We start from the raw sequence: 25,424 nt of genomic DNA, 5'->3' as shown, positions 1-25,424 counted from the left end.
GGGTGCCTTCAGGCTGTGCAGCTGTGGTTCAGAGCCCTGACACCAGTAGCCTGCCCACAAGCACAACGTCTCACCCTGGCTTCCACCAACCCAGTTACTCCTTGCAGGGTGACCCCAACAGCCCTTCCCGTCCCAAGTCTCCCCAAATCCATCTACCCCGAGCTCTTAACTACCAGACACTCGGACTTTTCTCCTCTGGTTCATCACCCCCAAAGATTTAACACCAGTCACCCAGACAGCAATTCTTTTGGCACACGCACTCCACAGTTTGCACAGCAGAGACTGTTTGGGGTAAAAAATAAACAAAAACAGGTATTTAAATAGAAAAACCACAGATTCAAAAATGAAATAATGAGGCAAAGCAAACATATACAAGTTACGCTGAAAAAATCAACAAAAAGATACAGTCTGAGGCTTTGGACTTTCAAATTAGATAACTTGTATTCGAAAAGGGAAGGTACCTATTGCCTTGGACCAGTTTCCCAGCATGCCCCCTCCCATAGAGGGGACCTAAAATTTCACAGACAGCACCCACCCAGTGACTGTCCCGAAGGGCAAGTCTATGCTACACAATTAAGTCGACCTAAGTTACATCTTACAGCTACCGCAGTAATTGAGTCACTTTTGCATGTCCAGACTACACTCCTTGTGACAGTGTTGTGCGTCCTTCCTCCCGCACAAGTGCTTGCACCGATTAAACTGTCAGTGTGAGGCATTGTGGGATGGCTTCTGAAAGGCAGCAACAGTCGATGTAAGCAACACAGTGTCTATAGTGACTCTGCGTTGACCTAACTACGTCAACCAAAGCACTACGCCTCTCGCGGCAGTGGAGTTATTAAGTCAGTGTAGTGTGCGAGTTACATAGCTGGGAGCAACATTTTAGTGGAGACGCTTACAGAGTTAGGTTGACATAAGTGTAAGCTGCTTTATGTTGACCTAACTTTATAGCGTAGACCAGGCCTCAGTTTCTAGATGAAGACCTCAGGTTCAAGCCTCCTTTTAAAGGATTTTTCCCTCCCCCACCATTTTCAGGCTACAGTGACTCATGGCTATTCAGATTGGAGAAATTCCCAGTAGTCTCAATGTCTTTCCATTAACTTCAGTGGTCCACCATTATCCTTTCCTGGGCTGAACAGTGGATAATTGCTTGGGGGCGGTTTTGTGTAAACATCTGGTGAGAGGCCTAACTGCTCACTGCCCAGCTGTGAGGTGTAGCTGAATGTTGAAGCACAAATTATGAGCACGGTTTTATATATACACAAATACATAAAGTCATGACCACAATCTGTCTACGTCTCATAATGACCATCAAGTTCAGAACATTACAAGCCTTCATAAAAGACATTACTCATGATACTTTTATATAACAATAATACTTAGAATCATAGAATCACAGGGTTGGAAGGGACCTCAGGAGGTCATCTAGTCCAACCCCCTGCTCAAAGCAGGACCAATCCCCAACTAAATCATCCCAGGCAGGGCTTTGTCAAGCCTGACCTTAAAACCCTCTAAGGATGGAGATTCCACCACCTCCCTAGGTAACCCATTCCAGGTCACCACCCTCCTAGTGAAAAATTTTTCCCCAATATCCAACCTAAACCTCCCGCACTGCAACTTGAGACCATTACTCCTTGTTCTGTCATCTGCTACCACTGAGAACAGTCTAGATCCATCCTCTTTGGAACCCCCTTTCAGGTAGTTGAAAGCAGCTATCAAATCCCCCCTAATTCTTCTCTTCCGCAGACTAAACAATCCCAGTTCCCTCAGCCTCTCCTCATAAGTCATGTGCTCCAGACCCCTAATAATTACTGTTGCCCTCCACTGGACTCTTTCCAATTTTTCCACATCCTTCTTGTAGTGTGGGGCCCAAAACCGGACACAGTACTCCAGATGAGGCCTCACCAATGCCGAATAGAGGGGAACGATCATGTCCCTGGTTCTGCTGGCAATGCTCCTACTTATACAGCCCAAAATGCTGTTAGCCTTCTTGGCAAGAAGGGCCCACTGTTGACTCATATCAAGCTTCTCATCCACTGTAACCCCTAGGTCCTTTTCTGCAGAACTGCTGCCTAGCCACTGGGTCCCTAGTCTGTAGCAGTGCAATCTGCACTTGCCTTGTGGAACCTCATCAGATTTCTTTTGGCCCAATCCTCTAATTTGTCTAGGTCCCTCTGTATCCTATCCCTACCCTCCAGCGTTATCTACCACTCCTCCCAGTTTAGTGTAATCTGCAAACTTGCTGAGGGTGCAATCCACGTCGTCTTCCAGATCATTAATGGAGATATTGAACAAAACCAGCCCCAGGACCGACCCTTGGGGCACTCCGCTTGATACCGGTTGCCAACTAGACATGGAGCCATTGATCACTACCTGTTAAGCCGAGATGATCTAGCCAGCTTTCTATCCACCTTGTAGTCCATTCATCCAGCCCATACTTCTTTAACTTGCTGGCAAGAATACTGTGGGAGACCGTACCAAAACTTTGCTAAAGTCAAGGAATAACACTTCCTGCAATCAGTTGGTTTAGCTGCTTATTCTGGGGGGAGGTTAAACCTGCTGTTCTCCCCTTGGTAAGTTTGGACCCCGTTTTTCACACCACTTTCTGAGAGGTGGTAGCTAGGTCGACAGAAGAATTGTTGTCAACCTAGCTGCAACTACATTGGGGGGTTAGGTCGGCTTAACTACGTCGCACAGGGTGTGACATTTTTAACCGCCCAAGCAATGTAGCTAGGAGGGTCTTGGTCTTGGGTGTAGACCAGGCCTTAGTGAAGTGGACATTCAGCCGCGGTGGAACTGATGTTTTACACAAACCTCAAGTACCCTGAGGTGGCCTCGCTCATACATCTCAAGGGCTAGGTCCTCAGTTAGTGCAAATGAGCAGAGCTCCATCTAACGGTGGCATTTTACATCCCCTTTGCACTGCTGTAAGTAGCTGTTCAAGGTGCAGGGCAATGCTGAAACAAGCCCTTCATGTGATGAGAAGGAACGGATTCTGTGGGTGTGTCTACACTCTAACAAAACACCTGTGGCCGGCCTGCGCCAGCTGGCTTGGACTCGGGTTGTGGGGCTATGAAATTGCAGTGTAGTCATTTGGGCTGGGCTGGAGCCTGGGTTCTTGGACCCTGCAAGGGGTGACTGAGAAGAGAATTTGCCCCCTTACAGCATGTACATTAAATGGAGGTCTGCTGATTTACAACAGCAGATGATCTGCCCATAAGGCCTACTCACTCACAATACTTTAAATCCACGGAAGACATTGTCACTGCTCCTTTAATACGTTGGCGTCCAGGTAATCAGGCAGGTGACCAGGCCCATAGAATCCTTTACTTCTAATTGCACTAAGGGCTTAATCCAGCATCCCCTGCACTTGTGCAGTAATTTACACCTGAGTAAAGTGGATGTAAGATGGTATCTTTCAGAACTGACAGCGTTCTACACCCACAGAGCAAGGCTGTGGCTGCATAAGGTGCAGGGTAATATTGAATCGAACCCATAGGACCGGATTCTGCAACTTCTGCTCACCTTGGGTCTGATTCTTTTCTCACACTGGTGGAAATCAGGGATAGCTTCACCGATATCAATGGAGTTACACCAGTGTAAAAACAGAGAGAGAAAATCAGGCCCACAGAGTTGTACTTACATGAGCAGCCCCATTGAAATAAATGGGTTTGCTCATGTAAGTAAATACTACTCACAGTGAGAAAAGATTGCAGAATGCGGCCCTTAAGTTGCACACCAAACAATAGAGTAGACCCTGGTTATTTGCACTAATGACTAGGAAATCCATTGAGAATTATTCTGTTTTCCAAATGAGCAAACAACCAAGATTAAAAATCCCAGAGTAATGCCTCACAAAGTGTACTGTTCTTTAAAACTAAACTGCATTTCTCAATTATTTATGGGGCTTCACAATGTAGTCAATGTTTGGTAGTATATTTTGTAAAAGTAATGAAGTCTTAATAAAAGGAGGCGTCACTCCAGTGACTTCTATTAAATCTTTGCTAAGAACTGAGCATAGACTGGCAATTACTGTGTTTGAAGTATAGAGTAGGCAGATTAGCAAGGTTTGGCTGTATTATTTATTCCAGTAGCACTTAAAGGCCTCAACCAAGATCAGGGCCCCATTGTGTCAGGTGCTGTACAAACACATACTAAAAGACAATCCCTGCATCCAAACTGCTGACAATCTAAATAGATAAGTGTAGAGAGGGTTCGTCGGGGTCGTCCCTCTCCGGGCCGGCAGGGAACCACACCGCTTCCCTTAGTCCTTGCACGGCCCCTTCGGGAATCAGTTGGGCCGCAGGAGTCCTGGCTCAAGCCGTCCGGCAGGGGCTGAGCACACACAGGTAACAATTAACAGATAACTAGCCCAGGCCCTGGGTCAGGGCGGGGCAATAAAGACTTGCAGCTCAGGCCCTCAGGCAGAGGCTGAGCAAACACAGATAAATAGCACACCCAGGCTTCAGGCTTCGAGCAGCCTGGGAGAGGGGGAGACTGCCACCCATGTGTTGGGGGTGGGGGGACGGGACGCAGGCCCTCCCACTCCACTGTGTCCCAGCCCGGGTCCCTAGCAGCGGCCCAAGGCCTGCTGCTGTGTCAGTGGGGATCCTGGCCGCAACACACTGACATGGGTTCCGGCTGCGTTGCAGCCAGATTCAGGTCAGCTGCCCCCGGGCTACTTCCCAGTTCCCCCTCTGGAGCTACCTGGGTCAAGGTGGTGTCCTCAGGGGGGTCGATCACCATTGGATCCTCGGGGTAGCTGGTGAGGGGTAGGCTCAGCAACTCTCCCATACACTGGTCCGTGTCGAATATCAGCCGGTCAGGCCAGTCTCCAGGTCCGCTGCTGGTTGCTGGAGTCTCCCCGGCGGGAGCTGTGCCTGGGGTGTCTGGCCTCTCCAGCAGCTGCCTCTCGAGTGAGCTCTGGGGTTGAGTTCTTATACTTCCTGTCCGGCCTCTCACCCTCAGAGGGGGAGGGGGGCTTAGAGTGCTCTGACTCCGCCCACTCTGGGGCACCGGGGAACCACACTGCCTCCCTACAATAAGCCAGACAAAAGTCATCTTCCTTGCATTAATCCCATCAAATGGGTCACTTGGTGATTGCCTGTTCTGTTCATTTCCTCTGGGGCACATGGCATTGGCCACTGTCAGAAGACAGGATACTGGGCTAGATGGACCTTTGGTCTGACCCAGTATGGTTGTTCTTATGTTCTGTATTCTGAGTACTCTCTCTCCAAAGTGCTCTGTTCAATGCCATTTCCTCCATCACACCTCATGCTAACATATCATCTTTCATGACATCCGAACACTTCTTCTTGGGTTGGCCTCTCTCTTTTTCTTTCAGTCTCGATCTTTTGGACTCTTACCCACTTAGTTATCAAGACTGCGCTTTACATGACCTTTTTACAGGCTTTACATCTGAGCCTGCACTCCCTCATTCTTTCATTTTTGAGCATGTCCCTAACATACAGATTCCTCACATGTCTTGCTTATGCCACTCATACATCTCAACCATTGCTTTTCTGTGGAACAGTCATTTGCTCATGTTTCCTCTTTGTTGCTCAACACTCAGAGCCATACCTTAAAACTGGATGGACCACCACTTTATAGACTTTCCCTTTTAATCTTATGTGTATTTTCCTGTCACACACTACATCACTTTTCTCTCTCTCTCTCTCCATTTGAGCCAGGCATTTATTCTCTTAACTCTAATTTTGTCCTGCATTTCCCCAGATTCTGGAATCTAGATACTTTACACAAAGCCTTCGTGTGTGCCCATCAGATGCTAGGCACCTACTTGGTGTGGCTAGCCCATCCAATGGCTCATTTGGCTGTGGCTATACTCTATACTTAGCACACTAGCTGGATGAGAGCTAGTGTGGGATGTCACCCCTTTGAGCTGGGGATGAGATTCCCAGCTCAAGGTATGTCTACACTGCAGCTGGGAGTTGTGATTCCTTGCCTGGGAAGATGTACACGTGCCAGCTTTGCTTGAGTTCATGAGCTCAATATAGCAGTATGGCCACAGTAGCATGGGTGGTGGGGTGGTTTGGGCTAGTTGCCCAAGTATGTACCTATGATCTCAACGGGATCATACTCAGGGGGCTAGCATGAGCTTCCAGCCAGGCCACTGTGGCCACACAACTACATTTAGCATGCTAGCTTGAACAGAGTTAGCATTTGTATGTGTATCCGAGCTGGACATCATACCTTTAGGGTGTGTACACTGGAGGCAGGAGGAGTGTAGACATAGCTGAGCTACCTTTGATCTAGCTAGATCAAGCCTAGTAAAAAGAAATCTATAATAAAAACACACACAATGCAATTACGTGAAAAGACAAATATTTTCCTGAGTTTTCTGTTTAAACGCAGAGTTTTAAAGGCACAGTTGGGACTTGTTTCTTAGCAACAGTGCTCATCTAAGCCATGCAAACCCTGTCATGTTGTGAAAAGATGCCCGCTAGAAAAATACAGTATAAAAGGATTAGAAACAGCCACATTTGGGCGATGTCTTCCTGAACATGTAGGAGCATTTCGTCAGCGTTACAAAGCCTTCAGGCAGTGGTCAAGGGCATTTTGGTGAAGACTCTGATAACAGCAAATAGACGTGGGAAAGAACTTGCTTTCACCTGACTTGCTTTAAAGGGAAGAATGATGAAAGTATTAAAAAAAGAAAAAAAGGTAATAGGTTTTTCAGTTCAGATCCTCCCCTCCCCTCCACACCCACAATAAGTTCATATTTTACATCAGGGCTATAAGAGTCACTACCCTGGATCAAACCAATGGTCCATCTAGTCCAGTGTCCTATCCAGTCCTAGATGCTTTAGAGGAAGGTAAAAGAAACCCCATAATGAACAGTTGTACAATAACCTGCCCACAGTGGAAATTTTTTTCAACATAAGTAATTATTGGTTCACTTATGCACTGAAACATGGAGTTCATATAGCTTATCAATTAGTTTAATGGTGAATGTTCTTGTTATTCATACACATTAAGTACTATGTAATAGGAATATTACCTTTGATCAACATTAAATGCATTGCCTTTTCATCTTATTGGTTGCCCTCTTGTTCTTGTCATTATGAGAAAGAATAAATTGGACTGACCTTCTCTAACATCCCATACTATTTATCTCTTCTCTAAACTAAACCATCCTAACCTTTGTAATCATGCCTCACATAACGGCCTTTCCGTGCCTCTAATGATCATCATTGTCCTTCTCTGGACCTTTTGTGTTTCTGCTACATCCTTTTGGAAATGGGGTGATCATACCAAACAGTATTCAAGAGGAGGGCATGCCACTGATTTCTATAACGCATTATAATCTCTTCCCTATTTCTAATGCTGTCTAGATCTTGTTAGCCTTATATGGCAGAAAGGAGCCTGCTTCCCCTCCAAAGCACTTGTTAGCCAAGAGGAAACAAAAACAAGGGAGAAAGAGCCACCAGGGACCCAGCTGGGAGAGAAGGGGAGTCACCAGGGAATGAGAAGAGGCATGTGCCACCAGGAGTAGGAGCGATATGGGAGTGGGGAGGGTCAAGAAGCACTTGCAGACTTTTTCCCCAGCTGATGCGTTTTCATGACAATTGTGCGTGGCTGGATTACACAAGCAGCAGTTCCATACGTTGCTTCAGCTGGAGCAAAGTATATGGCAGCCTTTCAATAACACAAATTCTGCATTGTGCATGGTAGATTGGGGATAAGCATCCAAAGACTGCCCGTGTCTGGCTGTATTAGAACAGCTGCACATCTCCAAGGTACAATGGGGGGAACTTGCATTAAAAGGAGGGTGCCGCTGACAGGAGAGGGCTTTGTATTTGTAGGCATTTACGTTAGTCTGTTCTTGGAAACGGGTCCCTTCTCAGAAAGGGTTGTCGGGAATGAAAGGTGGCTAATCCTTCAAATGAAGTGCTAAGACTGTGTGGGCTCCTTTCATTTTTCTTCCTCTGACATCAAGCCTCAAGGTAGCATCACCTACTCCGTAACACCATGGCTGTTCTCTTTTGAGTTCAGGATTGAGGTGACCTTTACTAGATGTTGAGGGAGTGTAGTCTAGCAGAAAAACGGGGGGATTGGGAGGCAGAACTTGTATGTTCTAGTCTCACCTCTGCTTTTGACTTGTTGTGGAACCTTGGATAAGTCACTTCACTGCCGTAAGACTTCTGTGAGTTTACCCATCTTTATGAGGATAACAATCCTATGCTACCTCAGATGGGATTATGAGGCTCAACTGTTTAACAGTTATAAGGTGCTTAGAGGTCCTTGGATGAAAGTGCAAAGCATCATTGCTATGAAGTATTAGAAACCATTACATCTTTCTGCTTAATTCAGTAGAATAAGAGGAGCCTTCTACAACTAACAGGGGCTTGCCCAGGAATGGCTTACACCTTGTGTGAGTGACAGTTCATCGCAAACATGCCATAGAGCTCACATGGTGGAGAATGGCAGACATCAATAGTTACCTGCTGAGGACAGGTTTCTGATTTGGTAACTGATCTTGGCATACTTGGCAGATCACGTAAGTAACACCACAAAGCAGTTTGTAAAGCTTAAGGAGTTTCTCCTGTAGTGTTAAGGCCAGAACAAGAAGTTACAATTAATTTAGTCCTATAAATATAGCTGGTCATAAACGTAGTTTCATCGGGAAATGCAGATTCATTGGCCCAAAAAGTTTAGCTGAATCTATTGCAGATTTGACAAAATTTTTGCCAATCCACAGCTCTGTGGCAGGGAATATGTCATTCCCTGAAGCCCTGGCTAAAGCCAGGTCTCTCAGGGCTGGTAGGGTCCCTGCTCTAAGGCTCCAGGGCAGATCCTCCAGGCAGACTATCCCAGACATGGGGACCCCAGTGCTTCTGGTGCAATGCAGCCCCTGAACCAACCCCCCCTCCAAAATACATCAATTATTTGCTCAGCTGTACCTACAAACCCTCATCCTGATTGCTATGAAGAGTTAAAGAATTTCTGGAACTGACAAGGCAGATGAGATAATATATTTTACTGGACCAGCCATCTTGTCTCTCTAATATCCTGGGACCAACATGGCTACCACACTTGAAGTAACAAGACTGATGGTAAACTTCACCTCTCTCTCACTATTTGAGTTGCATCGCATCTGTCATCTGTACAGTGTCTATTTAGATTGCAGACTCTTTGGGCCAAGGATCTTGTTTGCTTGCTTGCCTTGACTGTAAAGGGCCTAGCATAATTGCTGGTTTAAAGAAGATCTAATACTAATTGTAACAGTTTAGCTCACAGTGATCTGCTGGGCAAATGTGGCCTTCAGAGTTCTACAATTTGTAGATCTTTAATAGGGAGGAGTCTACTGGCCCCAGCACACATGCTCCATTTTCATCACAGCAGAAGGCCTTGAGGAGGATAGTTTAAACCAGGAACTTCTGAATTTCAGTCTAGCTCTGATACTGACTCCCACTGGGGCCTTTGGCAAGTCACTTAATCACTCTGCCTCAGTTTCCCCTGAGGTAAAACAAGGGATAATGCAGACCTACCTGTGAAGTGTGTACGAAACACCAAAGATGAAAAGTGCTACTTTCAGTCAGGCCACTTAACTGAGTTAGAAGAGAAGCAGCAGTGTGTTCAAATCAGAACAAAACAGGATATGAGCAGAGTTATTTGCATATGTTTAAAAAAAATATCCATGCATTATAAATAGTTCTGAGCCAGACATTTGAGAAATATGAGAGCTGTGTTGGTAGGGTCGCCTCGGGAAGGCATTTGGTTTGACTGCTAATATTCTGCAATAACTGGAAAATAAAAGACACTTTGGAAAAAGGAGTTTTGTATTGGGGGGAATCTTAAATTTTGTGGTTATATTTGGATCACGATTGTGATATGGAGTTGTGCCCATCGAACACCGATTGCCCTGAGGCTAACAATGCTGATACTTAGCACCTAAATAGCACTGTACAGACATTATGGACGCTATCACTTCTCTCTTAACTCTCCTACATATTTGTACAGCCAGAGATGTATTAGGGGGTACAGAGGGTGTAAGCAGTACTGGGACATGTTAGGGCAGCAAGGAAAGTTCAGGTAGTGATGGCTGGGGGTGTTATGTCTGCATTATGCAGGAATCATGCCTACCAGGCACAAGAGAAAGCATACACAAAAATGCCAACTTTAAACATGCTAGTAGTGCCCTTGCAATGCTCCAACCCACCCACTGAGAGTCTTTGGAGAGTAGAGTGTCATCAGCCGTCCCTGGAGGAATTGCTTACGTGGAAAGTAACCTTAAGAAATTATTTCTATCTTCATTGATCTGTCTTAGTGCAATACATGTTCTGACCATTGTGAAAAGTGTTGCTCACGCTGCCTGCTGTTTCTCTCCATTTATTCTTCCCATCCACATCCTTCTCTCTGTCAGGAGACCAATAAAGGCAGTCAGGGCCAAGGGTCAGAGCAGGGGCAAACCTGAGGCCAGGAATAGCTAAGCAGTTCTTAATCACGTCCAGGCCAAGGTCAATACTTAGGGTCAGAGTCCAAGGCAAGAGGCAAAGACCAAGTCAAGCCATGAATTCAAGAGCAAGGAACAGTCATGGCAGCTACAAAAGTTCCACACCATTGCCTGGATGCTTCCTGGAATGCCCCCTGGGTTTATATAGGGCAGGGAGCCAGTCAGGAGCCATGGGGCTACTGTCTGTCAACCACTTCAGGCGGAACTTCACACAGTCTGTGTCCAGAGTGGGTCAAGGGGAGTGGAGCACAAGGTGGTTATAACTGCTGCTGGGTGGCAAGCTGGAGAGGTCAGCTACCTAGAAGCACCACAGGCCTGGGTTCTAGACCCATGGGGCCTTACACTCTTAGCTAGATACACAGAAGAGAGCTTGTTCCATGTGACTAGTCAGCTCTGAATGGACTCCCAGCAAGTGGTCAACAAATCAGTTGGGAAACATCTGCTGTAGACCATAAAGCCTTGAGGGCTTGTTACAGTCTTTGTATCAACCATGTTCCAAAAATGCAGCCAAAAGATCAAATGGCATCTATGGAATCATATTCAGCACCTCATATCTGCCTGCTGACCAAGGGGACCTTAAACAAACAGCAATTTTTGATCATCTATCACAGTGGTTCTCAACTTTTCCAGACAACTATACCCCTTTCAGGAGTATGATTTGTCTTGAGTACCCCCAGTATCACCTCACTATAAAACTACCTGCAAGCAAAATCAGACATAAATACAAAAGCCTCACAGCACACTATTACTGAAAAATTGCTCACTTTCTCATTTTTACCATATAATTATAAAATGAATCCATTGGAATATAAGTATTGTTCTTACATTTCACTGTGATACTGAGCCTGTTTTTCACTTGTGAGCTTTGTCTGAAGCCCAAGCCCTGCTGCCCGGGGCTGGAGACCAAGCCCCGCTGCCTGGGGCTGACGCAGGTAACTTAGCTTTGCGTGGGGCCCATATGGCATGGGGCTCCAGGCAATTGCCCTGCTCGCCATCTCCTAATGCCAGCCCTGCATTTGCGACCCCCCTAAACCTGTCCCATGACCACCCTTGGGGCTGCAAGCCCCAGGTAGAGAAACACTGATCTAGATGAGTTGAGTACCCCGTGGAAGACCTCTGAGTACCCTCAGGGGTCCACAAACCCCTGGTCGAGAACCACTGATCTATCAAACAAGATACAAACAACAGCAGCTGTGATAGTTGTAGCAGCTGGTAGAATGCTCTAAACCTTGAGCTCGACACATCCAGACCTAGGTCCTCCACTGTGGCTGAAGAAAGCATAGTGTAATTTAGAAAGGAGGACACAAAGGTGACTTTAAGTCATGCTTCTGCTCTCCTGAACCTGAATTTAGTATGTGCTGCCGCAGATCCAGTTGGGCTCTCCCTGCCAGCAACCCACGAGATTTCCCCTCACTCTAGCTCCCGCTTCCCTTGGGAGATGTAGGCAGCATTCCTCCTCCTCTCCCCTGCCCACCTCATCCAGCTCCTGCAGCAGCTTCCCTCGTCTTAAGCTGGTAAAAAATTGCCAAAGAGAGAGAGTAACAAGAGCAGCTTCTGCCCTTTATAATCTTCTCGTCCCTCAATCAGGAGACTTCCTGGTGTCAACCTCAACAGGGGACCAGAGTCCTACCAGGTGATTTCGTTGTTGGTGACCTTTCCCTGCTAAAACTAGTTCTCCTAGTTGGCAGCCCCTCTCTTGTTAAGAGTGATTACATTTCAATGGGAGAGCCATTAAGTCAACTACCCTCTTTTGTTAACCCTTTGCCACCCAACCTTGGAATTCCTGTCTAACGTGGAGGCAAATGGACAATGAAGAAGGTAAAGTTCTGCATATTGAAAATGGAACTTGCCACTTGGTAAAGATACATACAGAGATTTCAGAATCTCACACAGAATTCATGAATTGCACAGACTGATTCCCCAAATCATCCCAGGGCCACACTAGAGATGGCTGGAGCACCTTAAGACTTCAAGTAGATCCAAAAGTTCTAGCTGTGCCTAAATTCTGCCAGCCGCCACCTCCTTTTGCCAGTTACAGGACAAGTGGTGGAATAAAAACTGCTATGGCATCTGTGCATCCTCACAATCAGCCTGCTCTGGGGTGATCTTTCATTAACTAGTTATTCTAGCTTTAGGGCTGCTTTTCACCACCACTGCTCCAAAAAGCAACCACAGCCTAGCCCATGATTCAAATCCTTCTAGTGTCAGTGCAGCTCTTCATTCGTCCAAGGCAGAGATACTGCATAGGTTATTGTGCAAGAGTAGTTTGGATGAGACCTTACATTCTGAGATTGGCTGCATGTGGTCATTAAAGATCCCATGGTGCTTTTCATAAGAGCAAGTGTTTGCTCCACCATTCTTGGCCCTAAAGTTCCCATCCCTCACTACTGAGATATGTGCCAGTTTGCTGCTGTCTACCCCAGCAGAAAGAGGTGCATTTCAGGGTAGTACATGTACAGTACTGTACAGGGTTATACAGTGGCTATGACATTCTCTCCTGTTGAGGTTCTTACACTGTGCTCATCACTGTGATAGTTGAGTGACGTCAGTGCAAGTTTTGTATGATTTTTCCCATGTGGCCATGCATGTCTCAGTGTCCGGTTGATCCTGTTCTAACTGGTCTCAGGGGAAAGACAGCAGTATGTGGCATGGGCCTGGTACTCTGCTATCTCTGGATTTCACTTGTTATCAGCAAACTTTATCTATAAAACATTATGATCATAAAAATGAAGGTAATTTTTTTATGACTGCATCTGGTTAAGCAAATGTTCTTTTGAAGACAAGCTTCTGCAATCAGACTGTTCCATGTAGCACAGTCAGCTAAAAATACTTGCTTATTTTTTTGGAGCATGCACAATAAAAGAGGGCAAAATGGCTCCATCTAATGTGGCAGAGAGAGCTGTTTTTGAATGATACTGAACTTAGAAAATTCTTTTTTGTAAAAGCCTGATGGGAGAAAAATGCCACATTCCTACCTTTAAAGAGAAAGAAAAAGGAATTGTATTAGCTAGAAATGTGGGGTTATTTAATGCTTATGTGTAGGCTATAATGACTACATAATTATGCCATAGACACCTAAATGAGTTAAAATAGTAGAGTTAGGGATCTGCATAGGAAGATAATACTGATGTACTGCAACATACCAATGGTCTGTCTAGCTCTGTAGCCTGCCTTGGAGACCACACTTTGCCTGTTACTTTAGAAGAAAGTGTAAATTCTCCACAGTTTCTGTCACTGGTTAATAGTATAACGGTGGAGGGACATTTCTTCCTGACCTTAGTTCATGCGTGAGGCATGAGAATGTAGAGCAGGCAGATATGAGGTGCATTTCTTATTCATACAGATTTCTAATCCATTGCTTGGTCTTACATTTCCGTGACAGCAAGTTGCCTGACACCACCTGTCTGTTAGCTACCCAAACAATCTCTTCAGGGCTCTGCCAGCTCTTTTTTGCCCTGCAGGCTAACAGCAGATGCACCCAGCCCCTGAGCCTTTCTGGAAGCACCCCCCTGTAATAGCCAGCCCCTCTCCCTGGACATTCACAGAAATTACCAGGATTGCTGTCCCCCAGGAAACAGCGGGCACGCAGCTTGGTAGTCCAACTGAGGATCAGGTTCTTTATAAGATCACAGCACTGAGATTTAGGTGTAGTGGAAATAATCATAAGCGTATCAAAGATAAAGATTGATGAGATTGCAAGTAAGGATAATATGTGGAAACGAAATGGTTGCATGTAAAACAAAAGTGTAACATGCTTCTTATAGACTAAACTTCACTTCAGCAGGCTAACCATCTGTCTGCCAGCCGTCTGATCTCACCCAGAGCTTTCTTGCAGCATTGCCAACCAGAACAGGTTGGGATCCCGTTTTCATGGGTGTAATCACAGATTGCTTCTTCAGATGCAGGCTAACAGGGTGCTGTCCCTGTCCTCCAGTGATAATCCCACCAACCTTTGAAGTGCACCCTCAAGACAAAGCTCCCCCACTCCCCCTTGCTGTTCTTCTCTTCCTGTTAAAGCTCATCTGCATTTAGCTCAGATTAGTGATTATGAAGGAGACACTAACTGACATTTCATCAGATAGATGGCTAAACATCTCTGGTCTGGCAGGAGACCAGTTTTTCACCTCTGCTGGGGAGTAACACCATCATACACACTATGAGGCCCTGTTTTCAGCACATAGACACACCTCCTCAAATATCATCCGTATGAAGCCGCACCCACTCACAGCGATGATCAGAATCAGTATGACATACGCTTTTATTGGATACTTTACATTATATTCTTGATGGATAAATAGTATGAAAGTGGTGTGTTGGTGTAGTGAGTTTGTCAGGCCTTTTAGGAGTTGCTGACCCTGAGTAATGAACCCTTTGCCTACTGGCACCAATGGGCTTCTGGGTCACAGCATGGGCTAAAGGAGAGGACAAATTAACAAAATTAATCGGCCCAATTGTAGGCCTGCATGACGGGGAGAATGATGGTGTTGTCACCAGTGAGGGAAAACGGGGAAGTGGCTTGGGAGGGAAGATAAGAAGTTTGATTTTGGGCCACGTTCAGTTTTACACAAGAAAAGGACATCCAAGAGGAGATGGCAGAGAGACAGGGTGAGATGTGGGGCTGGGCAGAAGGAGACAAGCCAGGGATAAAGAAGTAGATTTGTGAGTCAGCAGCACAGAGACGGCAGTTGAAACTTTGTGAGTGGCTAAGATTGGCCAGAGATAGGGTGTAAAGTGAGAAGAGAATGGGGCCACAGACACATCCCTGGGGTACCACCCCCCTTCCCTGCCAGGGTACATCTACAATTCGAGCTGGAGGTGTACTTTCCAGCTTGAGGAGACATACCCATGCCAGCTGTGACTGAGCTAGTGCACTAAAAATAGAGTGTAGCCGTGAGAGGCAGGAGGGGCCAGTTGCCCTGGATACAATCCCTTCTGAGACACTGGGTATGTACTCAAGGTGGCGAGCCTCTCCTGCTGCTTGCGCTGACACAGCTTGATCAGAGTTAGCACGAACATGTCTCCTTGCCAGCCCCCAGCTCCAATATACCCACAGTGAGAGAGGAGAGGCTGACAACCCACTGAAAGAGATACTGAAGAGACTGGAAGAGAAACAGGAGAGGACAGTATCCCCACAGTCCACTCATAGAGAGAGGGAGAGAATGACGGACAGTGTCAAAAGCAGCTGAGAGGTCCAGGAGGCTGAGGATGGAGTAGAGGCCCTGAGATGTGACCAGGAAGAGGGCTTTAGAGACATTAGCAAGAGCAGTTTCAGTAGAGTACAGAGGGCAGAAGTCAGATTTGAAGAGAACCAAGGTGGAATGGAGGACAGGAAGTTGAAGCAATGACTGTGATCAGCCCACTCAATGAGTTTAGAGATGAGGGGGAGGAGGTAGACTGGGAGGTGGGCTGGAGAAGCAGGTAAAGTTAAAGGACTCTGTTGAAGTCAGTAGATTTACACCAGGGATCCCTTTTTTTTTTTTTTGGTGTGAGTGTGTGCCAATTCTGTCCTCAGTTCCACCTGTGCAACCCCAATGGACTATAAGTGGTGCAGCTTCTCTGAAGCCATGTCAGAATTTGGCTCCTGGATTTCAGTGCAGCTGTAACATTTGGTACCTGTGAGCCCATTATTTTCTTAGCACTACAGCAGGGCTGCAGAAGTCAGCACAAATGTATGTGTCATCCGGACTGCCACAGCCTTTCTGCACAAATTGGGCCTGGAGGGCTGCAGAATCGCCAAGGCCCGTGGTTCAGATTGTTATAACGTGACAATGACACTCGCCAGTATACTGAGCTGAATCCATCCCTGGTGTCATGTCTCAGAAATCAATGACATTACACCAAAGTTACGTTGGGCCCCTTATGAATGTGGTGTTATTAATCCTCTCTAAAAGCGAGCTAATCCTAACTAAACCTCACAGACACATACTCACGTCTGCCCTGCTCAGGATTATGTTTGTATTTGATTTGTCAGCCACACGCTGAGAAGTAGAACTCCAATCTGACATTGTTTGTCGTGGTCTGCGAACATAGTTCCTTTGACTCATCTTCCTGGCGTTTGCACTGCTGAATTGCTGCCAAGCAGTGGTGCGCCAAATTCATCCTTGGTGTAACTCCACTGCAATCAGTGGATTTATGTGAGGGATGAATGTGGGTCCAGTATAATTTTTTGGGGGTAGAAGTAGAACAATAGAAAAAGCACATAAAGGACACCCCCTGAGCTGAAAACGTGCCGTTTCAGCTAGAGTGGTCCCTATACACCAGGCCATAAAGATGTGCATTTGGCTAGGAGAGACTTCCCCCAGCCTCACACTGTCCCCTTCATAGCCCTCAGCATACGGGGAGTCTTCACAGAGATTTTGGACTGTGCCATAGCCTGCAGCAGCCCCTAAGTGGTCCTTTTGAGGCACAGCAGAGAATCTGTCCCCACAATAGTTTAAAGGGACGCTGTCAGGGATGGTGGGCCCAAAATGTAGGTGTTGAAAAAAATGACAAACCCCAATATTAATATAAGCTCTTTGGGGTAGGGACAGTCATTTTGTTCTGTGTTTGTACAGGGCCTAACACAATAGGGTCCTGGTCCATGACTCTGGCTCCTAGGCGCTACTGCAAAACAATCACAGAATAATAATGAACTAAATCTAATCAAAATGCTGGCTTTTTAGTTTGTTTTCCTTTGTATCAGCAGTTCTCAACCAGGGGTATATGCACTTCTGGGAGTACACAGAGGTCTTCCAGGGGGTACATCAACCCATCTAGATATTTGCCTAGTTTTACAGCAGGCTACATAAAAAGCACTAGCGAAGTCAGTACAAACTAAAATTTCATACAGACAAATGACTTGTTTATACTGCTCTATATACTATACACTGAAATGTAAGTACAATATTTATATTCCAACTGATTTATCTTATAATTATATGGTAAAAGTGAGAAAGTAAGCAATGTTTCAGTAATAGTGTGCTGTGGCACTTTTGTATTTTTATGTCTGATTTTGTAAGCAAGTAGTTTTTAAGTGAGGTGAAACTTGGGGTACGCAAGACAAATCAAACTCCTCAAAGGGATACAGTAGTCTGGAAAGGTTGAGAACCACTGCTTTGTAGTGTTGGAAACCCAAACACAACAGCACTTTCCAAGACTATAGAACCAGAAAGAGAAACTGGCCAGGTACAGACTATAAACCAGTCCTCTTTCCCAAGCTAAGGCAACTACAGAAAAGTAAACACAATCTATCCTTTTCTGCTTCGGTGGTCGCACTCTGCCTATCACTGTTGTATCTGCCATCCCAGTGTCAATGCTGATTTTCAGAATGTTTTCTTTTAATAATTTAAGGCGATCTTATACCCAGGAGAGGAAATTTATACAAATGTGAGACTTATGTTGACATTGTCCCTTTAATATTAAGGCCAGTATTTCCAGGACTCTTCCAGTAGAGATTTAAACTATTTCAATCCACCCCCAAAGCCCAATTTATCCTTTTATAATTCTCAGATAAAATAAAGAACCACAGATAGTATGAAATCCTGATAACCTCTGCTTTACCTTTTTATAGCACTTTCCCTAGTACTTCACAATCCCACATGTATCTCTGCTCTAATCTTTAAAGCAAGGCTTTCTTGAATCTTTGCATAATAGAGTTATTCTTCTTCTTGCTACACACACACAATGTACGTGATGCTAGGAATACAGTTCTCTGAGATTGTGTACACACACACACACACACGCAAATACATTTACACCTACAAAGACAAATATGTATTTAAATGCATGTGAGTGTATAACATATCCATCTATAGATGGTCAAAACATGTGACACCCAAAGCAAGGGTAGATGAAATACAATTTCCTGTAAATTGGAAACCCAAGAATTCCCAGAGGCAGTGGTGGGTGTGGGATATTCAGATAAACGATTCTGGTTTGGCCCATCTCTAGTAAGTACAACAGATGAGATCTCACGTGCATATACCCGATCAGATCTCAATGCAGATACAGCTGTATGAAAGAGTAAAAAGGGATGAGATGGTGCCTAAAGAATCTTAACAGGATTCAAACCACTCATATGCTGAATGCGGGGCAATGCAGAGCTATTTCTCTGACTCATCTTGGCAGCTATATGAGGTGGGTTCCTTTAGCCCCCATTTGGAGATATAAAAGGCTAAGTGGCTCTCTGGGGAAGAGAATTTTGGCTGAGCTAAGCCTTTTTACATGTGAAAGCTTTTTAGGGCTTTGCTATTAAAGGCAAACTCCAGAAAGTGGGGAGAGTGCTTGGACAACAGTGTGTGTGTGGTAGTAGTAGTGAGGAATGTTGTGGGACTCTGCCTTTACACAGTTACATTTCACACATTATTGGGCATGTGGTTCCTTGTGAAAGTATTTCCCATTCAGATATTAATTCCTAGGAGAGTAACCGGACCCATATGTTCAGGTATCAGACAGCTGAATATGGCTTGGCCCCACATCCATGAGTGTCTTGTGTTCAAGGGCAGTCCATGACATGGTGGCATGAGAATGTTGCACAGTAGAAAGAAGCTGAATTTTGATGCTGATTATGCCAGGGAGAGCATATTTTACTTTGCTTTTTATACACAGGGACAAGGGAAGGGAAGACAAACTCCCCATAGAGATTACACAGGCTGGTCTTTATCAGCAGTTTATTTTTCAGTACGTAAAACACAGACGCTTCACAAGGTTTGGGAGTCCCTATTAGGTTTCCCATTAATCAACCTCTATTTATATCAGCTAAAGCCCAGAAGAGACTAGCTGGAATTCCTGAAATATCACAGGATATTTACTAACTGCCTGGTAGTGCTGGTACAGTGCATCAGCCTCCATATTCTCTGCATTTTGTTAGCCCTAATAGGAAACCTTCCGTTCAGAACACTGTGTGTGTGAGCTGTAGCTGAGTTTACAATGCCTGGCTTATTCCTAAAATGAACTCTTGTCTAGTTTGATGCAGTATCTGCTGTGCACAGAGATGTGAAATTCATCTCATCTCCTCAAAGCTGGAGCTCTGGCTTTGTAAGAGGGTGATCAGCGTGTGAAATAATAACAGCCCCTGTCGTTCTACATCCCCCGTGCACACAGAGGTCCTAGGTTGCAGAATCTGTGCAGCCATGGACCCGCCCTGGTCTAGAGTCTCTAGGTATTTATAAAGTGCCCATTCAGTGTGGTATCAAGGCACAGGCATCATGGTCCCGCCTTCAGCCTGTCACCACACCTCCCCTATACGCTGGACTGTTTGGGGCTACTATATAGCACCTCTCCATAAAATGTAGGGAGGGATGTCATTATATCTCTGCACTCATGATCCTCCCACAGTCCTTCACTAAGAAGCTAAATCGCAGGGCATACGTTGTGTGGAGGGCCTTGCATTGAATTTCACCTATCACAATTCTAAAATGAATAGGCTGAAAAAGGATCCAGCCAATCAGACCCATCCCTATTGGGGTCTGAATTCATGGGGACTCTTGTCTTCCTCACTATCTGCTATTCCTTTCTAGAAACAATCCTGCTTTGAGAGGTATCATTCCAAGGGTGTTAGTGTTTGCTCTGACTCCTGGGCAGTTATCTAGATGCCTCTGATTAAAGGTAGGACTGGTTATGCCCCAGAAACCTTTCCCTATTTTTCCCCCGAACAGGACAATTGGCTTGTTTTCCGTACATGTTTTAAGTGGCATATGTTGAATTCTTGTGCCCCTTCATCCATCCAAGCCACTAAAGAGCATGATAGTAAGGTTCATGGAGTAAGTCACCTTATCCTAAGCTGAGAATCACCCATCAAAATAAGTGACTTTGCTGATAGCTTGGTAGCAGCACCAGGTTGTCCACAGAAACAAGAACCTGAAGCTACAGTTCTCTTCTGTATAAAGAGAGTGATGGTCATTATTTGTATTACTGTTGCACCACTGAGACCATTCTCTACTGAGGAACTATACAAACACATAGTAAGAGACAGTCCCCTTCCCCAAAGTGTTTACAAAAAACAAAGGAAGTATTATTATCCTTGTTCTATTGATGGGAAACTGAGGCACAGAGAGATTAAAGTGATCACATAATGACTCTGCAGCAGAGCTGGGAACTGAAGCCAGATTTCCCAAATCACAGTCCAGTGGCTTTATCGCAAGGCCACCTTGCCTTGCCTCACACTGTAATTCTTTAAATGTTGTACTAAGGCTCCTTTTAATTCCATGTTTCAAAAATGTTGGCTTCATATAAACTTTCATACAGATTTTTTAAAGAATTATTTCTGCCTTCATAAGAAACTGTTCTTTGCCTACCATCAGTGTAGATTACCAACATGCTAAGGAGCTGGTTGCAAATATTGCTCCAGAACCCAAAAGTGCCTGATCAGCTTTGTGTTGTATTCCTATTTAGCTGCAGTGCTGGGGGCTGGGGCACTTACACTCAGGTTATTTTGGTCTGTATCCAGTCTAGTTGCTCTATGTCCCCAGACCACATCTAACTTTTTAATACAGTTGATTCTGTCTTGTGTCTCTGTGTAGCCCTGAATTAATGTAATTTGTCTCCATGATAAAAGGACCGTAGGGCATCTCCGTAAACCCAGATTCAAACCACCATGCACTGAGGAGTGAATCTGGGAAGTATTTGATCTGTTTCTCCATAAATGAGACAATGTTATTAGGTAGTTAAAAGGGCCAGATTAGATTAACAACTCAATTGGAGATGATAGCTGAAGAGACAGAGTGAGAGGCATATAGGATCTGGCAGGGTCGTAGTTATAGGTGTTAGGGGGCTTATTCCTTCACCCGCTTACTTCTCTGGTCCTTCTCGCATGAACAGAGAGCAACAATACTGGAAGTCCAAAGGTGCAAACAATTTGATGTTTATTGGGGTGAACTTCCAGCAACTATGATTCCAGTGTCCTTCCTTAGTGTCCCCCTTCCCAGCTCTGAAACCACAGAGCCTTACCTGTGTCCCTGTTCCCATTCCCCCCCTTAGCAAAACATGGTTCCAATTTCCCTCTCCCCCTCTACTTCCTGATTGACTGCAGACTATATAGTAAAACTTGAGTTCTGCTTAATGTGACAAAGCTCTGTCCTTGCCTCCATGGGTCCCGCGTTTCCTGGCGGATTTCACTAGCCTCAGAGGCTCACTGTGACCCTCCATGTAACCCTTCTTTCTCTAGAGACAAGGGTCACAGTCTACTGAGCCATTTTCATCATAAGCTAGCAAGGGAGGTGAGGAGAAGTTATCCTTCCTTGCACAGTCTCTGTTGTCTCCCAGTCTCAGTGATTAATCAGGGGGCAAAGGTGGGGGGGGGGGAGCCCAGGCCCACCCTCTACTCCAGGCTCCAGCCCAGGGACCCTAATAGTATCAGCTATGGCAGCTGACCTTTTAGAAACATGACATGTACAATTCCCTGGGCTACTTCCCCCACAGCAGCCCTCACTTCCTCAAGCTCCACTTCACCCTTACCTCAGGGCCTCCTTCCTTGTGCCTGATATGGTGTGTACTACTCAGTCTCTCCAACAGTGCAACTTCCTCCCACAGCTCCTGACATGCACACCCACCTGACTGGCTGGGAGGCTTTTAACTAGTTTCAGCCAGCCCCTGATTGGCTTCAGGTGTCCCAATCAACCTAGCATTCTCCCTGCCCTCTGGAAAGTTCTTAATTGGCCCCAGGTGTCTTAATTGAGCTGGAGCAGCTTCCATTTCGCTTAACCTGGTCCCAGGGATTTGTTTAGCCTGGAGCTAATATATCTAGCTCCCACTACTTTTCTATAGCCATCTGGCCTTGCCCCGTCACATTAGCTATACCTTAACCAATCATTTTACTGAAATTTAACTAACCAATCCTAACATATTATAACATGATTTAACCAATTATATCCCACCACCTTAATTAGTTTACACCCAGGAAAATTAATTATACAGCAGACAGAAACAATCACAGAACCAGACAGAGATTATACAGACAAACAATAGGGAAATGGGGACTACAGTGATAGAACAACACAGAAATGAGGATTTCACATCCCAGCTATTGATAAGTGAGTTCTTGCCAGACAGGATGCTATCAAACTAAGTTTCCTTTTACATCTTCTAGGCACTTCCCTTTCTCTGGAGGTGACAGGCATTATCAGGACAGGATTGTATTCCTAACAGCCCAATAGCACCTTATTTCAATGTGACTAGTTTGGAATGTGAGGATGTGACCATACATTTCCCACCTTATGGCTATCTCTGCTGCTTAGCCAAAGGCCTTAGCCTAAGAACAGGGCCTCAGACTGTCACAGTAAGAGAAGGCCCTTACACCGGCAGACAGTGATTTTGATTCTTTCTTTTATACCTCTGTAACTAGCTAAGTGATAAGAATACGCCTAAATTAGAGTATAGGCCTTTACAGACAGGCCTGAATATCTATATCCTAACAATAGGCCTTAATCCTTGGCTACTGTTGGACTGCACACAGAGCATAGGTGTGGGTGGCTTAAAGGTCATCTTTATACTTCCTTGCTCCTGCTGCTGCTGAGTGTGCAGTCTGATCTCCTTGTGTTGAATTAGAGCAGCCTGAGGGCTGCTGTAACTTACACCGGCTGCTAATTTACACCGGCCCCAAGGAGCTGAAACCATAGCGGGGATTGGTGTGGAACACGGGCATTCTAACCATGCCTCTTTTCCTCTGGCCACACCCTCTTTTCCCTACCATGCTGGCAGCAGATAGAGGGAGTGGTGCAAGAACCCCCAGGCCTGCTTGACACCGGTGGATGATCCCCCTTTCACTGTGTGGTCCTCTCAGGGCTAGACACTGGTTTTAGGGCCTGAATGAGTAGCCAGGGCATTGCAAAACACAATGCTGACTTTTAGGGATACCCTACACTAGCACATTTGGAGGGTTTAACTATATCAGTATCGTTAAACTAGCTAGACCCTTCTAGTGTGGATTCAGGTAAAAGTGCATATTATACCTGTATAGCTTATGTTAGTTCAGGGACTGGGATAAACTATGTCAGTACAAGGCACAGATAAACCAGTATAACTGCATCCACACAAGGGCTTATACTGGTAGAGCTATATTAGTTAAAAAAATATCACACACTCCTGACCAGCATAGCATACCTTTTCTAGGCCAGGTCTACACTACAGTCTTTTGCTGGCTGGCATGACTGTGTCAATCAGGGGTGCGATCCCCGACCGACAGCTGTGCAGGCAAAAGCCTTTAGGGTAGATGCAGCTATTCCATCAAAGCTGGGCTTTTGCCATTACAGCTTGTCTCACATTGGGAAGGGCAGGGCCTGAAATAAGCTATTCCAGCAAAAGTGCTGAGTTTTGCTGGAATAAAAACTGCACCCACATGAGGAGTGCTCTGCTGGTATCGTGTACCTGTCTACTTATATTGGTAATGTGCTGCTCGCGTAGACATAGATCAGCCTTAAGTCCTGTCATTTCCCAACAAATGGAATGCTTGTATGGCTGACTGTAACAGCCAGGAATAAAACAAAATGTGATGTGTGCTCTGCACCAGCTAGTATGCCACCGTAATATTTGTTACAAATGATTAATTATTGCATTTTAGTGTATTTTTGTATTGCACTTTGTCTATAGCTCATATTTCTAGTCCATCCCCATGGTTTCTAGGTGTCATCACACAGATTAAATCATGTATAAACAAGCCTTCAGAAGAAAGCCAATTCTCCTGTCTAATTACAAGTAGTTAGCCATGCCTGTTTTACTCCAAGGGTACATTGATTGGCCTACTCTGTAACGTGGCTGTTAAGGGAATCTCTGACAAAAGGAAACTGTCTTCCTCTGATCTGAAGATTGCAAGATTTGGACTCCGCATTGTCTTGAAATTTACAGATTGCAACACAAAACTTAATGCACAGATGGCTGGCTATTTCAAAAACTAGCCCTGAGACTATACAGACCCTTATGCCCTTCCCATTCTATTCCAGCACCAATCGCTGACCCTGGCTATCAGATTATTTATTCATATGGAGGCTGAAGACATGGGATAAAAAACAAAAAAAACAAAAAACCACGTAGAAGTAGTGAGTTTCATCACAACTTTGACCTGCTTGGACTCCTGAATCTGCATCTTCTGCATGGTGACAGAACGCAATGCTCCACCATGGGATTTTAATGTAAACTATGATGGGGTTTGGTCACAGAGACCCCCCTCAGGGACTGTCACATGATATGCTGGAATTACCTCTGAGCCTGTTTTCCCTGTCAGCTTGGGACTCCAGAACCCTGTCTTGTTGAGCCAGACATGCAAGCCTGATGTAACACAGACCCAGTGTCTGAGCCACGTCCCCAAAGCTGCAGGCTTTAACTGAAAACCACTCAGCAGGTATTCCTGTCTCCAGCACCCGGACACCCAGCTCCCAATGGGATCCAAACTCCAAATAAATCAGTTTTTACTCTATATAACGCTTACACAGGGTAAACTCATAAATTGTCCACCCTCTATAACACTGACAGAGTGATATGCATATATGTTTGCTCCCCCAAGTATTAATTACTCTGGGTTCATTAATAAACAAAAGTGATTTTATTAAGAATAAAAAATAGGATTTAAGTGGTTCCAAGTAATAACAAAGACAGAACAAAGTCACCAAGTAAAATAAAACAAAACACGCAAGTCTAAGCCTAATATATTAAGAAACTGAATACAGGTAAATCTCACCCTCAGAGGTGTTCCAATAAACTTCTTTCACAGTCTAGACTCCTTCTTAATCTGGGCCCAATCCTTTCCCCTGGTACAGTTCTTGTTAGTTCCAGCTCAGGTGGTAACTAGGGGATTTCTCATGACTGCAGCGCCCTTTGTTCTGTTTCCGCCCCCTTATATATCTATGACACAAGGCGGGAATCCTTTGTCTCTCTCTGGGTTCCCACCCTTCCTTCTAAATGGAAAAGCACCAGGTTTAAGATGGTTTCCAGCATTATGTGACATGTTCACATGTCCTGTGAGACTTCATTACTCACGGGCTGG

The 25,424-nt window shown here is 45.2% G+C and overlaps 1 protein-coding gene and 1 long non-coding RNA gene across 6 annotated transcripts in view; one reads left to right on the top strand and one right to left on the bottom strand.

The window, feature by feature from the left end:
- STUM (stum, mechanosensory transduction mediator homolog) overlaps nucleotides 1-25,424 on the top strand; it is a 93,735-nt gene that overhangs the window by 18,776 nt on the left and 49,535 nt on the right. The gene's annotated exons all lie outside the window — the stretch shown is intronic.
- On the bottom strand, nucleotides 11,150-17,655 carry LOC122465166. Its single transcript, XR_006289790.1, has 3 exons — nucleotides 17,644-17,655; nucleotides 12,015-12,022; nucleotides 11,150-11,310 (listed from the first exon to the last, which is right to left on the bottom strand). It is a non-coding gene; the product is annotated as an uncharacterized LOC122465166 (long non-coding RNA).

Source organism: Chelonia mydas, chromosome 3 (genome assembly GCF_015237465.2).
Source record: "Chelonia mydas isolate rCheMyd1 chromosome 3, rCheMyd1.pri.v2, whole genome shotgun sequence".
Classification (NCBI taxonomy): domain Eukaryota; kingdom Metazoa; phylum Chordata; order Testudines; family Cheloniidae; genus Chelonia; species Chelonia mydas.
The sequence above is the reverse complement of the archived record's forward strand: the minus strand, read 5'-3'. Positions and strand labels throughout refer to the sequence as shown.